General features: G+C 39.0%; 1 protein-coding gene across 17 annotated transcripts in view; it reads left to right on the plus strand.

Moving 5' to 3' along the window:
• ENOX2 (ecto-NOX disulfide-thiol exchanger 2) overlaps positions 1 to 15,067 on the plus strand; it is a 280,754-nt gene that overhangs the window by 125,234 nt on the left and 140,453 nt on the right. The window lies entirely within an intron of this gene.

Below are 15,067 nucleotides of genomic sequence, written 5' to 3' on the forward strand. Positions count from 1 at the left end.
AGGATATTTCTATTTTAATTTTCTGAGGAATCTCCATACTGTTTTCCACAGTGGTTGCACCAATTTACATTCCCACCAACAGTGCAGAAGGGTTCCCTTTCCTCCACATCCTCGCCAACACTTATTATTTCTTGTCTTTTGATACTAGCCATTCTGACTAGTATGAAGTGATATCTCATTGAGTTTTTGATTTGTATTTCCCTAATGACTAGTTTTGTTGAGCCTCTTTTCATGTGTCTGTTGGCCATCTGTATGTCTTCCTTGGAAAAATGTCTCTTCAAGTCCTCTGCCCATTTTATAGTCCTATGGGGTTTTTTTTGTGTTGATATGTATAAATTCTTTATATATTTTGGGTTTTATACATTTTGATGCAATTGCCATCATGAGATCTTCAAAGGCTTCACTAAGTCATCATATCAACCCCAATGTTGAAAAGGCTATTACCTCTCTTCTCGCCAGTACACATAAATGCTACAACTTTTTGCCCCATTAGGTAGGTGAGAATTTGTAACTCCTTTTGCTTTAATTTCCATTTCTCTAATGAGTTGTGAGTTTGAGCATCATTTTCAAATGTACTAATCCTTTGTGCTTCTTTCATAAGTCATTTTTATATCCTTTGCTTATTTTTCTATTGTTGTTTGCCTTTTAATTTTGGATTTATAAGGTTCTTTTATGTCATGGAAATTTAACTTTTTTCTGTTAAGTGTGTTGCAAATGTTTTCCCATATATTTTAACATTGTTTATGTTGTGTTCTTTCAAGTCAAACCTATTTTATAAAGTTAATTCCTTCTTATAGATTCTGTTGTCATTCCTGTAAATATGGAAAACCACATATTCTGGATTTTTTCAGAGCAGCCTAAGTGTTACATGTTCCAGCTTGCTGTCTCCAAAAGTACAATTACATATGTCAAATCATGCTTTCCCAATTATAGAGTCAGATAATTTAATCATCCCACCTATAGTGGTTGGCAGTGCAGTTCTTGATCTGCATTCCAGACAGGATCCAGGTGATCTTTGAGGGAAAAAAATAGGGTAGCAGGACACACTTGTCTTATAGCTGTGGAATCTGGTATGTGCTAAAGGGAATGTGAATACGGTATAAACACTAATCATTCTCAACACTGTGTCCCCAGCTGTCTTCTAGTATGACACTCAGATAGTTTGAATACTTTGGGATGTTTGGTTGCCAGTTGAAAGAATTTGGTTACACAGAAGGAGGTCTGGAAAAGTTCTGCCTGATGTCTGTAAAGGGAAATAGAGCTGCTGCTTTTCGTACGTTGAAAAATCTCTTCAATGCCCACTCATAGTCTTTGAATCTAAGAAATAAAGTTTACTAATCAAATTTTAAGATTGTCAGATAGTATTTAGTCTATTTATATGACTAAATTTAAGAGCATTCTCAGCAGTAGACAATTGCAAACAAATAATATGCTAATATAAATATTTGGCAAACATTATTTTGGATGTCTACTATGTGTCAGGTGATATTGGATGGAAGGCTAAATGAATATGCTAATTTCTAGCAGAAACTGACAGATGAATAAGACCTGGCTGTCATCCACAAGATACCTACATCTGGTAAATAGAAATTACTCCTCCCAGTGATTAAAAAAAAAAAAAAAAAAAAAACACATCCCTATGAATCCTTAAAGGACCATATTGGTTAGTTTTTAGTTAGAATTACTGAGTTTTCTTGAAAGCAATAAAACTACATTCACCTTCCTTTAATCAGTACCAGTACCTGTTTCCTGTATTTTTCAATCAGGAGCCCCCTGATTATACTGTTTTCAGGAAAAGCTGCTATGAGTATTCAAGTAAGCAGAACAGGATGCCTTGTCTTTTTCCAAAATTTCCTCTGTCCAAGTGTCAGTGACACCTTTAGGATATGAAATGGTGAAAATAATTTTGGTTGGAATTGATGGATATTTAGATGGTAGAAATGAGAGAAGATGGTGAGTTCCTGGCTTTACGCCTGTTTAAGCCTTAAGTGTCATAAGGAATAACACATTTTTCACTGAGAAGTGTTCTGGGGTGATAATTGGCCTCCTGTTGCATACTGAACATGGCTTAAGAAGAAAATGCTTTGCCTAGATTATGGAATAGGTGGTGTTGGTATTGTATTTTTAAAATTAACTCAGTAAACATTTGTTCTGATAATTAGACTGCATAGAGTTTCATGCTGAGGGTACATTTTCATTTGTGTATGTAATTTAAAAGTTCCTTAAGAGTAGGTCAGCTTTTTAAAAAATTATCATGGATATTGGACTGACCATCTCTTCCTCCCCTCTACCCTACCCTCTTATCTCCATCAAAGATTTATTTAAGGTTTAGACCCCGTGGGGAAGTTCTAAATGATCAGAATTTCTTTTTTAAAAAAAGATTTTTAAAGTTTATTTATTCATGGGAGACACATACACACACACACAGAAAGAGAGAGAGAGAGAGGCAGAGGGAGAAGCAGGCTCCATGCAGGGAGCCTGATGTGGGACTCGATCCCGGGACTCCAGGATCGTGCCCTGGGCCAAAGGCAGGCACTAAACCACTGAGCCACCCAGGGATCCCCATCATCAGAATTTCAAGGATAGCTCTGCAATTTAGAATGCTGTCTCTCTGCACCCTGCCCTCCTCACAACATACATACTCACATCACTTCTCAGAATTGTTCTTTGAAAGGATCAGGGTACCTTTGTTTCCAGGGGAGCACCTGAGTTATTTTTACAAGTTAGCCACAGCCCAGTAATTCTGTCCCCTCCCTTGTAGAACAGGTGCTCAAGTATTTCAGATTTCTTTAACCACTTTTGGCTATTTTTTTTCTAAGACAAGAAATTATAGCCCTGAGCATCTCCAGAAGGGCCAAACAACTCCCATAGAGGGTAAGAGGTGGTCCGCTGTTACACTGAAAGCTTAGTTGGGAACAAGAAGTGAATCCAAGCATGCAGTTGGGTATTGAGAAGAAGAGGTGGGGCCATGTGTTAGAAGGGACACTTAGAAATCATCTAGTCCAGGGATTCTCAACCAATATGCCTGAGGGATGCATTGATATTTGTATCTGTTTGGCATTACAGCAGTAATCCTTGTGACAGTGTGGTGCTGGCTAAAAGCAGGTAATCGAATTAGAGTGGCTTCTAAGAAATATTTCCAGGGGGGAGAGCATATGTATAGTTTTTCTTTAAATGTCCTCTCTCTGCCAGTTTTATTTGAATTAAGTTTCCAAACATCATGTAACAGTTCAGTGTCAGAACTGTGACTAAGCCCAGGTCTCCGGACTCCCTATGTCCTTTTCTTTTTCACTGTGCTGCTATGAAAAGAGAAGAGAAAAGAAAGGCAGCAGGTAAGAAAGGAAGAACAGGAAAATAACTGTCTATGATGGCCTGCCTGCCTCCACTATCACTTAGTCCCTAAAAAATTTCAAATGGCCTGGGCTCTTAATTTCAAATCCCAGCCACACTATCTTTCCAGACTCATCTTCTACCAGTCATCTCTCTAGAGCCTTGTTACAGCAACACTGGACTTCTTGACAGAACATGCCCCATGCTTTCAATCCATTCTCCTGCCCAGAATGTTCTTTCTCTTAGCCAGGCGAAGTCCACTTTGATCCCCATAGTGAAAATTATTTATCATGGTGCTGGGTACTTTATGCCAAGATATCTGCAAGTAGTAATAACTTTGGCTGAATAAATATGTATTACACTTCCACAATTTTCACCTTATTTGAAGGAAAACATTGCCAAGGCCCAGCTCCAACATGACCACCTATACTGTTAAGCTTACCTTGATCTCCTAGTCTGAATTAAATTCTTTCTCCTGTGTTCAAATAGCATTTTGTTCCCCTTGTAGGTACTTACTATTTCTTGTCTTGTATTAAAGAAATTTATATACACGCGTAGATTCTACTAGCCTGTAACTTGATGAAGGTAAGGTTTGTAGCCTATTCATCTTTATACTCTTCCCTCAGGACACATCACAGTGTTACACACAAAGTAGGTACCCAGTAAATGTGCTAAACAAATGAGTAAATTTTTCTTATTTTCATAGTTTTTCTTGAACTAACACATTCCCTGCTAGACTGTTATCTCTTCAAAGACAGAAGCCTTATCTTGTTTATTTTTTCATACATACTTATGTACATATATTCGTTCATTCCCGAAATACTTATCATGTGCCTGCTATGTGCCACGCATGTTTTAGGTGATAGATATATTGCAGTTAATAAAACTGTTGGTTCCTGCCCTCATGGAGCATATATTCTAATGAACGAGTCAGGCAGTAAATATATAAACAAATAGATACATAAGTTCAGGTACTTAGTTACCTAAAAAAATAATAATAAAGCAGGTTAATGGTTCAGAATGGACAAGGGCCACAATTTAGATAGGGTGGTTACGGAAAGACTGAGTGACATTTGAGCAGAGACTTTGTCTTTCCTTTATAACCTACTCCCAATCCTACCTCAAACCACTTTATAGCTAGTATAGGGATAACTATATAGTCTACTACCTGTGATATTTACTGACTTTCACTATATCTTTATGAGGTAGTAGAGTAAGAGCCAGTATTAATTACTGCTTTAACCCATGGGCTCTGGAGTATTGGGGTTGGAGCTGCCAGTAGTCTGTGATCTTTTTTTTTCTTTTTAAAGGTTTTATTTATTTATTCATAAGAGACCAGAGAGAATGAGAGGTAGAGAGACACAGGCAGAGGGAGAAGCAGGCTCCATGCAGGGAGCCCGATGCGGGACTCAATCCCAGGTCTCCGGGATCTGGCCCTGGGCTGAAGGCGGTGCCAAACCGCTGAGCCACCCAGGCTGCCCAGTGGTCTGTGATCTTGAACAAGTCACTAACATCTCTAAGCCATAGTTTCCTAAATCTGTAAAATAAAGAAAATTGCATCTACCTCATGGGGTGATTTTATGGATTATATGAAGTAATTGATGTTAGATTGCTTCTTATGAAGACTTATGAAGTAATGAATTTAAAATTTTTACAAATGTGATAGAAAACCCAGAAATAGACCTATACATGTATGGAGCTCTGATATATAACAGAGGTAGCATGTCAGATCAGTAGGAAATGTAGAGATAGTTTAATAAATTAAGCTGGGAAACTGATTATGCATGTGGAAAAAGATGAAAATAAATTCTATCTCCTAGCATATATAGGACCAATTGAGATTATAAATTTCAAAAACAAAATTGTAAAACTCTTAGCAGAAATTGCCAGTGAATATCTTCCTAACTTTGAAATAAAAAAGATACCTTAAAGCACTAAAAGAATTGAGTATAAAATAAAAGATTGATAGATTTAACTACTTAAAATTTCAGGAGTGCCTGGGTGGCTCAGTCAGTTAAACATCTGCCTTTGGCTCAGGTCATGGTCCCAGGGTTCTGGGATCAAGTGTCACATTGGGCTCCTTGCTCAGCAGGGATCCTGCTTCTCCCTCTCCCTCTGCCTGCTGCTCTGCCAGCTTGTGCTCTCTCTCTTGCTCTCTCTCTCTATCTCCCTGCCCCTCAACTAACTAACTAAATAAAATCCTTTAAAATAATTTAAAAAATAGAATAAAATAAAATTTAAAATGTCCATCAAAATATACCATAGAGAACAAGAAAATACAAGTTACAAACTGGGAGAAGATATTCACAAAATATTGTGACAAATGATATCAAGAACAGATGAGGAAGTTGTAAAGATAATTTTAAAAGCATAAGCAATCCCATAGAAGAATGGACAAAAGACACGAACAGACATTTCACAGAATTGTAAACATGATCAATTAACTTATGAAAAGATTCAATACCATTATTAACCAGGAAAATGTGCGTCAAATCATATTATGACACCATTTTATATCCGGTTCATTGGCAAAAAAGTATAAGATGACAACACCAAGCAGCTTTTCTCAATTGAGGTTACTGGAGAGAACAAAGTGCTAATGCCCTAAGGCATCGATTGTAAGTAAAGAATTAACTTCTTTCCTGTGCACTAGAATGGTTATCAGTTATGTACCATCCTTGAGAGAATTGAGGAGATTGTCAGTCAAATAATTTTCTGTGTTCTGTGGTTCAGATAATGAACTCTGGCTTAGAAAGTGAAGTAATTGGAGAAGATGCAGTCACATGATTTCTTTTTTTTTTTAATTTATTTTTTTATTGGTGTTCAATTTACTAACATACAGAATAACACCCAGTGCCCGTCACCCATTCACTCCCACCCCCCGCCCTCCTCCCCTTCTACCACCCCTAGTTCGTTTCCCAGAGTTAGCAGTCTTTATGTTCTGTCTCCCTTTCTGATATTTCCCACACATTTCTTCTCCCTTCCCTTATTTTCCCTTTCACTATTATTTATATTCCCCAAATGAATGAGAACATATAATGTTTGTCCTTCTCTGACTGACTTACTTCACTCAGCATAATACCCTCCAGTTCCATCCACGTTGAAGCAAATGGTGGGTATTTGTCATTTCTAATAGCTGAGTAATATTCCATTGTATACATAAACCACATCTTCTTTATCCATTCATCTTTCGTTGGACACCGAGGCTCCTTCCACAGTTTGGCTATCGTGGCCATTGCTGCTAGAAACATCGGGGTGCAGGTGTCCCGGCGTTTCACTGCATCTGTATCTTTGGGGTAAATCCCCAGCAGTGCAATTGCTGGGTCGTAGGGCAGGTCTATTTTTAACTCTTTGAGGAACCTCCACACAGTTTTCCAGAGTGGCTGCACCAGTTCACATTCCCACCAACAGTGTAAGAGGGTTCCCTTTTCTCCGCATCCTCTCCAACATTTGTTGTTTCCTGCCTTGTTAATTTTCCCCATTCTCACTGGTGTGAGGTGGTATCTCATTGTAGTTTTCATTTGTATTTCCCTGATGGCAAGTGATGCAGAGCATTTTCTCATATGCATGTTGGCCATGTCTATGTCTTCCTCTGTGAGATTTCTGTTCATGTCTTTTGCCCATTTCATGATTGGATTGTTTGTTTCTTTGGTGTTGAGTTTAATAAGTTCTTTATAGATCTTGGAAACTAGCCCTTTATCTGATATGTCATTTGCAAATATCTTCTCCCATTCTGTAGGTTGTCTTTGAGTTTTGTTGACTGTATCCTTTGCTGTGCAAAAGCTTCTTATCTTGATGAAGTCCCAATAGTTCATTTTTGCTTTTGTTTCTTTTGCCTTCGTGGATGTATCTTGCAAGAAGTTACTATGGCCGAGTTCAAAAAGGGTGTTGCCTGTGTTCTTCTCTAGGATTTTGATGGAATCTTGTCTCACATTTAGATCTTTCATCCATTTTGAGTTTATCTTTGTGTATGGTGAAAGAGAGTGGTCTAGTTTCATTCTTCTGCATGTGGATGTCCAATTTTCCCAGCACCATTTATTGAAGAGACTGTCTTTCTTCCAATGGATAGTCTTTCCTCCTTTATCGAATATTAGTTGCCCATAAAGTTCAGGGTCCACTTCTGGATTCTCTATTCTGTTCCACTGATCTATGTGTCTGTTTTTGTGCCAGTACCACACTGTCTTGATGACCACAGCTTTGTAGTACAACCTGAAATCTGGCATTGTGATGCCCCCAGATATGGTTTTCTTTTTTAAAATTCCCCTGGCTATTCGGGGTCTTTTCTGATTCCACACAAATCTTAAAATAATTTGTTCTAACTCTCTGAAGAAAGTCCATGGTATTTTGATAGGGATTGCATTAAACGTGTATATTGCCCTGGGTAACATTGACATTTTCACAATATTAATTCTGCCAATCCATGAGCATGGAATATTTTTCCATCTCTTTGTGTCTTCCTCAATTTCTTTCAGAAGTGTTCTATAGTTTTGAGGGTATAGATCCTTTACATCTTTGGTGAGGTTTATTCCTAGGTATCTTATGCTTTTGGGTGCAATTGTAAATGGGATTGACTCCTTAATTTCTCTTTCTTCAGTCTCATTGTTAGTGTATAGAAATGCCACTGACTTCTGGGCATTGATTTTGTATCCTGCCACACTACCGAATTGCGCCTTGTGTCCCAGGGATAAATCCTACTTGGTCATGGTGAATAATTTTCTTAATGTACTGTTGGATCCTATTGGCCAGTATCTTGTTGAGAATTTTTGCATCCATGTTCATCAGGGATATTGGTCTGTAATTCTCCTTTTTGGCGGGGTCTTTGTCTGGCTTTGGAATTAAGGTGATGCTGGCTTCATAGAACGAATTTGGAAGTACTCCATCTCTTTCTATCTTTCCAAACAGCTTTAGGAGAATAGGTATGATTTCTTCTTTAAACGTTTGATAAAATTCTCCTGGGAAGCCATCTGGCCCTGGACTCTTGTGTCTTGGGAGGTTTTTGATGACTGCTTCAATTTCCTCCCTGGTTATTGGCCTGTTCAGGTTTTCTATTTCTTCCTGTTCCAGTTTTGGTAGTTAGCAATTCGGTAGTCACATGATTTCTTACATATTATTGGTAGGAAGCAGTACTCCCTCCTAATCCATGGTTTTGTTTTCCATGGTTTCAGTTACCCACAATCAACCATAGTATAGAAGCAGATGATCCTCTTTCTGACTTCTCATCAGAAGGTCAGTAGTAGCCTAACACTGTATCACAATGCCTAGGTCATTCAATCTGACTTCATCTCCTCCCATGGGCATTTTATCATCTTACCTCATCACAAGTAGGGTAATATACAGTACAATAAGGTATTTTGAGAGTCCACATTCACATAATTTCTATTACAGTAGATTATTATTAATTGTAAATTGTTCTATTGTTCTATTTTATTATTAATCTTTTACTGTGCTTAATTTATAAATTACACTTTATCATAGGAATGTATACATAGGGAAAAACATAGTATAGAGTACAGTACTAGAGTTCAGTACCATTTCAGGCATCCACTGAGGGTCTTGGAACAGATCCCTCATGGATAAGAGGGACTACTGTCCTTATAAATTGCTGAGAGGACTTTGGAATGTATTTTGGCATTATCTCCTGAAGTTGAACATTCATATGTGACCCTATGACCCAAAAATTCTACTCCTAGATAAATACCTAAGAAAAAAACCTCTTATTCATGTATTACAGAAGACACATGCAAGTGTATTTATAACAGCATAGCTCACAATACAAAAATCCAGAAACGACCTAAATTCCTTCAACGTTAATAATGTATTAATAAAGTATGGTATATTCATGCACTGTAATGCATGTATATGCATGTATATGGCATTAAGAACAAATGAAGTACAACCCCACATAAAAATATGAATGGGGGACACCTGGGTGGCTCAGCAGTTAAGCGCCTGCCTTTGGCTCAGGGCGTGATCCTGGAGTCCCAGGATAGGGATGGAGTCCCACATCGGGCTGCAGGGAGCCTGCTTCTCCCTCCACTTGTGTCTCTGCCTCTCTCTCTGTGTGTCTCTCATGAATAAATAAATAAAATCTTAAAAAAATATATGAATGAAACTTAGCAATTTTATATTAGGAGTCCTAAAATATTACAGAGCATGTTATATTTTGATAAAACTAAAATAAAATAAAAATATATAATTTTTATATTATATATAGGTGTGATAAACCTAATTTTTAAAAAGCAAAGGGATAATAAACATGGAACTCAGGATCATGGCTGAAGGAGGCTATCTATCCTTGGTTGGGAGGTGGCAAGGGAATGTAGGATGAGGGTGAAGGAATCTTTATAGTTAGATTTAGATTATTGTCACGGTCTTAGTTTTTATTTCAGGTTGTGAATTTGCAGGTGCTTATTACATTATGAAAAGTAACTAGCTAAATAAATAGGGGACGAGTACTAAGAATGTGTCATAAATGAAGTATTATGATTAATCCAATTGTATGTACCTGAAAGCCTAAAATAAATATATGAATAATAAAGTGCTTAGCCCAGTGCTTTTGACATAAAAGTAAGTAGGATATATAGCAGTTGCTGTTGCTGGCATTTCTTCTTCCTCCTACTCCACCTCTTTTGCCTCCTGTCAAGCAGTCATTCTTTTCCTGTTGTGCCTGAGAATTAATGATTATAAGTATTAATTTGCATGAAGTTACACCAAATGACTGAGAGAACTAGGTTCAAAATGTAACAATTCCTGAGTTTTCAACATTTTATAGATCCATGAGACCTCTTTACTGAATTGTGCTTTAAAAAAAGAAAAGTACTCTGCACATGTATTTTTAGGATGTTGCCAACACCAAAAATCTTTAGCCTCTGCACATTATGACTTTGGTACTCAAAATCATAATAGTAATCTAATATAATAGTGGCAGATGGTACTGAATTAGGGTACTCTGCTAGAAGATTATAGTGTAATGAATGCACAGTCACAGAAAAAAAAATTGTACTCCCAGGCTGATTCTGTAAATCTGTTAGTTTTGATTGTTTATTTTTTTATTATTTTTATTTAAATTCAATTATCCAATATATAGTATATCATTAGTTTCAAATGTAGCATTCAATAATTTATCAGTTGTGTATAATACCCAGTGCTTATCACATCATGTGCCCTCCTTAATGCTCATCACCCAATTACACCATCCCACTGTCCACCCCCCTCCAGCAATCCTCAGTTTGTTTCCCAGAATTAAAGAGTCTCTTACGGTTTGTCTCCCTCTCTGATTTCTTCTCATTCAGTTTTCCCTCCCTTCCTCTATGATTATTTATTTACTAGACCTTACATAGTAACTTCTCCTCATTCCCTGCCATAAATATTCCTCTTTCCCACCATCAAAAGAGCTGAACTATAGCTTTTTAGGAGAGCAAGTTTTCTTTTGTTTTACCATTTTATTTTTTTAATTTATCTTTTAAAATTTGAGTATAGTTGACTATGGAAGGCAATATGAATGTTCCTCAAAGAGAAACTATATGATCTAATAATTCCACTACTGGGTATTTCCCAAAGGAAAAGAAAACTCTAATTTGAAAAGATATAAAGATATATGCACCTCTATGTTTCTTGCAGCATTATTTACAATAGCCAAGATATGGAAGCAACCTGACTGGATAAGGAATATGGGGTACACACACATACACAAAAATATTACAGCCATAAAAAGGATGAGATCTTGTCATTTTGTGACAATATGAGTATACCTAGAGAGGTATTATGCCAAGTAAAATTAGTCAAACCAAGAAAGACAAATACCACATAATTTTACTCCTTTGTTAAAAAAAAAAACCTGAACAAATGAATAGGAGAACAAGTTTTTAGTGTCACAGAGGGGAAAAATGACTTGGAGGTCATTGTCTGATTTCAGTATCTTTTTGTGATAGAGAATTCAGTGTATCACGGAAAAAAGAACAGAAGTACCAGCAGAAGTTGTAATCCTAAGAAAGAAAACAGGGTAAGGCAAGGAAGATAGAGTAGTACGGGGGGAAAGTATAGGAACAAGAAGCCAAAAGACCTGGAGTTTAGTCTAAGCTCTGCCTTCATATCATTATTTGAACTTAAGCAAGTAACTTACCTTCTCTAAGTCTCCATTTTCTAGGATTAACTGAAGAAATTAGACAATCTAGGTCTTTTTAAGCAGGACCATCTTTAAGTGTAAGACAAATAAGGAGACATCTACTTCCAGGAAGATAGAATAGACATACATTTTCCTGTTCTTCCCACTAAGTACAACTAAAAACTCTGCATATTATATATTTTAAACATCCTAAAAGGTTGAAAGATACAGAGAAGACAAACTATCTAGGGACCTTAGAATCTGAGGAATGACATGGTGATGAGTTCCCTGGGTTTTCTTTTGGCCTCATATGTCTCACACGTGGAGCTGAAGAAACCAGCAACCCAGAAACCACCAATGAGTGCAAATAAAAAAATAAACTAAGGCCCAATACAGTTTGTTCTCTGTAGCCAAAATATCAGGAAAGAGCAACCTAATAAGATGAAAAACTTCTAGACGATAGCTAAGTGCTCTATGCTAACCAAACAGTACAGAAAAACTGGCCCTATTCCCACCTGTTCTCAGCTAAGAGGGAAACATGGATTTCCATCTTCATGAGGTTCTAGCAAGGCACTCCATTACCCTACCAGAGACCCCTGCCAAGGTAGTATGAGAGAAGACAAGGTACTTTACTGGAATTTTCATCCCCACTGGCCAGAAATGAATTACTCTTCCCCCACTCTCCCACTGTATCAGGGGAGATCATCTGGGATGCTTGGACATTTACTCCTCTCCAAGATTTGACAGTTATAAGGCTATCTCTCCCTACTGTTGTGGTGTTAGAGGAGGTACTAGAGATTCATAACTTTCATTATCACCAAGCAATAACAAAGCCACCCCTTAGCAGGTGTCAGTGGAGACTATGTGGGTGGCTGGAACTCAAACACCTGCCCATCAGTAATGAAGAGACCACCCCCCTCAGATGTCAGTGGAGGCTGTGGAGAACTTGGACTCCTACCTCCACCTGGCAGTAATGAGGTAGCACTCCCTTTCCCCTGCTAGAATGATGTTAAATAATGCCCACTAAAACAGAAGTTTTAAATAAGATCCAGAAAAATATCCAAAATATACAGATTTCAATTGAAAATCACTTATTGTGCCAAGAACCAGGACAAATTCAAAGTGAATGAGAAATAATAACATCAATAGATACAAAAACTAAGATGGTGGAGAGATTAGAATTGTCTGACAAAATTTCAAAGCAGCCATGATAAAATCTTTCAATGGGGAAATATGAACATGCTGGAAACAAGCAAAAAAAAAAAATAGAAAACATCAGCAAAGAAAGTCTCAGAAAAAATATAGAAGTTATAAAGAAGAACCAAATAGAAAATTTTGAATGGAAAGTTACAGCAATGTCCAAAAGAAAAAGCTCCATGGTTGAGATTAATAGCAGAGTGGGAAGAACAGAGGAAAAAATTGGTGAACTGGAAGGTAACACAATAGAAATTACCCAATCTGAACAACAGAGAAGTAATAGACCAAAAAAAAAAAAAAAATGGCAGAGAGATTCAGAGACCTGTGGCACTTTAATAAAAGATGTAACATTCATTCAAAAGAGTTCAAGAAGTAGAGAGGAGGTGGGGCAAGATGGCGGAAGAGTACGGTCCCCAAGTCACCTGTCCCCACCAACTTACCTAGATAACTTTCAAATTATCCTGAAAACCTACGAATTTGGTCTGAGATTTAAAGAGAGAACAGCTGGAATGCTACAGTGAGAAGAATTTACGCTTCTATCAAGGTAGGAAGACGGAAAAAAATAAAGAAAGCATCCAAGGGGGAGGAGCCCAGCTAAGGCCAGTGGTGAGTGCCCCCAGGACAGGAGACCCCAGTCCTGGAGAAGCGGGAACTTTACCAATCTTCCCAGGCAGAAAGGCGCTCGCAGGGAGCTTGGGCAGGATCCCAGTAGGGACAGGGATGCCCCCAGGCTCCCAGGGGCACTAATGAGGAGGTGTGCCTCGGGGGAGAGTGTGCCACACACCACGGCCGAGCTCCCCAAAGGCCTGGAGCGGCGCTCGGCAGGGGCCCCCGGAGCAGCTCAGGCGGCGGCTCCGCTTGGAGGGGGCTGTGGCGTCCCTGGAAGCGCAATTCCAGCAGCACAGACCCCGGAGCCCAAGGCACCGGGGGACACAGCCCAGGATCCGGCACTCCCCCCGGGACAGGCAGAGGCTGGGAGGTCACAGGACAGCAGGGACACTCCTGCTGCCGGGCGGCCCCAGGCTGTGCAGAGCAGTGCCCCCGCCCAGGAGCGTCAGGCCCCTGTGGACTGGGAGACTGCGGTGGTTGCTGCTGGAGCTGACTCCAGGGCTGGAGACCTGGCCGCCACCACTACTGTTGTTCCTCCTGGTGTCACTTTGTGCCTGGGACTGAGCAGGGCCGCCAGGGAACAGGGGCCTCACAGGATAAACGGCTCCCACTGAACCGTGCACCTGGCAGGGGCGGGGCAGCTCCCCCACGTACAAACACCTGAGAATCAGCACAGCAGGCCCCTCCCCGAGAAGACCAGCTGGAAGGACAGAGGAAGAGAAAGTCCTTGACCAAGCTGCAGGAAAGTTCCAGGGGGAAGTCTAGGGAATTACAGTATATAGAATCAGAGGATCCCCCTCCTTGTTTTTCGTTTGTTCCCCCCTTTTCTTTCTTTTTCCTTCCTTTTTCCAGTACAGCTTGTTTTTAGACACTCTGCACTGAGCAAAATGACTAGAAGGAAGAACTCACCACAAAAGAATCAGAAACAGTACTCTCTCCCACAGAGTTACAAAATTTGGATTACAATTCAATGTCTGAAAGCCAGTTTAGAAGCACAATTATAAAGCTACTGGTGACTCTGGAAAAAGGCATAAAGGATTCAAGAGACTTTATGACTGCAGAATTTAGATCTAATCAGGCTGAAATTAAAAATCAATTAAATGTGATGCAATCCAAACTGGAGGTCCTAACGATGAGGGTTAATGAGGTAGAAGAACGAGTGAGTGACATAGAAAACAAGTTAATGGCAAGAAAGGAAGCTGAGGAAAAAAGAGAAAAACAATGAAAAGATCTTGAGGAAAGGTTATGGGATATAAATGATAGCCTCAGAAGGAAAAATCTACGTTTAATTGGGGTTACCGAGGGCGCCGAAAGGCACGGAGGCCCAGAATATGTATTTGAACAAATCCTAGCTGAAAACTTCCCTAACTTGGGAAGGGAAACAGGCATTCAGATCCAGGAGATAGAGAGATCCCCCCTAAAATCAATAAAAACTGTTCAACACCCCGACATTTAATAGTAAAACTTGCAAATTCCAAAGATAAAGAGAAGGTCCTTAAAGCAGCAATAGACAAGAGATCCCTAACCTTTATGGGGAGAAGTATTAGGTTAACAGCAGACCTCTCCACAGAGACCTGGCAGGCCAGAAAGGGCTGGCAGGATATATTCAGGGTCCTAAATGAGAAGAACCTGCAGCCAAGAATACTTTATCCAGCAAGGCTCTCATTCAGAATAGAAGGAGAGATAAAGAGCTTCCAAGATAGGCAGAAACTGAAAGAATATGTGACCACGAAGCGAGCTCTGCAAGAAATATTAAGGGGGACTCTGTAAAAGAAAGAGGAAGTCCAAGGAAACAATACACAAAAACAGGGACTGAATAGGTATCAT

Source organism: Canis lupus, chromosome X (genome assembly GCF_048164855.1).
Source record: "Canis lupus baileyi chromosome X, mCanLup2.hap1, whole genome shotgun sequence".
Lineage (NCBI taxonomy): Eukaryota > Metazoa > Chordata > Mammalia > Carnivora > Canidae > Canis > Canis lupus.